A 1,340-nucleotide genomic window follows, 5' to 3' on the forward strand; every position below is an offset into this window, starting at 1 on the left:
AAGTATTTTGTCCTTTTCTAGGGACTAATTTCTCCTGATACCATGTTCAAAGTATATGAAATGGAGTTTTACCATCCTCACTTCTAAAATACATTCTGGCTGTACTTCTTCCGGGATAGACCTCTTTGTTCTGCTGGGTATTCATGGTATATTCAATATTATTTGCAACATCATATTTTAAAGGCATCATCATATTTTCTTCAGTCTTCCTTATTTATGTTCCATCTTTCACATGCATATGTCAAACATTACCATCAAGTCTATTCTTATTCATAGTGACCATCTAGGGTTTCCAAGGCTGTAAATCTTTACAGGGTCAAATAGCTTCCTCTTTCTTCTGTGGAGCAGCAAGTGGGTTGAACCACCAACCTTGATGTTAGTCATTCAACCCATACCAGACACTGAAATTAAGACTCCTTTCACATGCATCTAAGGTGATTAAAAATATCAAGGCTAAAAGCAGGCATAATTTGCTAATCCCCAGAGTAAAACATTTGCTCTTTCACATTTTAAAGAGGTCTTTTACAACAGATTTTTCCAATGAAATACGTTGATTTATTGACTGCTGCTTCTGTGAGTATTGATTGTGGGTCCAAGTAAAATAGGGTTTAGCTACATTTCTCTATTTGTAATGATGTTGTGTGTTTATATTTGTCAAGTTGAGAAGACATTTGTATTCTTAGTGTTGAAGACTAATTCATACTGAAGGTGTACTATATGAGCTTTATCAGTAAGTACTTCAAGGCCTATTGACTTTCAGCCAGCAAGATTGGGTCATCTGCATAATACAGGTTGTTAATGATTCTTCCTCCAATCCAGATGCCTCAACTTCTTCATACAGAGCAGCTTCTCAGATTATTTGAATAAGTATAGTGTGATAGATAGGTAGGTTTATAGTGCCAACCTGGCCAATAAGAACATGTGGGATTAATAAGTTCGCAGTTTGATTCGTGGGCAAAGAGATAAATGGCTCAGCAAGCCACACCTATCTCTCAGTTGCTCTCTGGTGATCAGACCAGTGTGTGGCTGCCTTACCTAGTTCTGCAGTTTGCTGCCTGGCTGTACTGCCATATTTACTGTTGCATGGAAGTGAGTTAAACTGAGTCCTCTGTACTGCTATGTGGACTAATTAGCTGTTATATTCCTTCGTGTTCTATCTATCTATCAAATCATAAATGTCCTGGTTTTGTTTCTCTAGAGAACCCTGTCTAACACATATGGTGAAAGGATATAACCACAACACACACTCTCCTGATTTTAAACCACGCACTATCCACTTGTTCTATTCGAACCACTTCCTGTTGGTTTGTGTACAGGTACCACAGGAGCACAATTAAATG

The sequence above is a fragment of the Tenrec ecaudatus genome, unplaced genomic scaffold (genome assembly GCF_050624435.1).
Source record: "Tenrec ecaudatus isolate mTenEca1 unplaced genomic scaffold, mTenEca1.hap1 Scaffold_430, whole genome shotgun sequence".
Taxonomy (NCBI): Eukaryota; Metazoa; Chordata; class Mammalia; order Afrosoricida; family Tenrecidae; genus Tenrec; species Tenrec ecaudatus.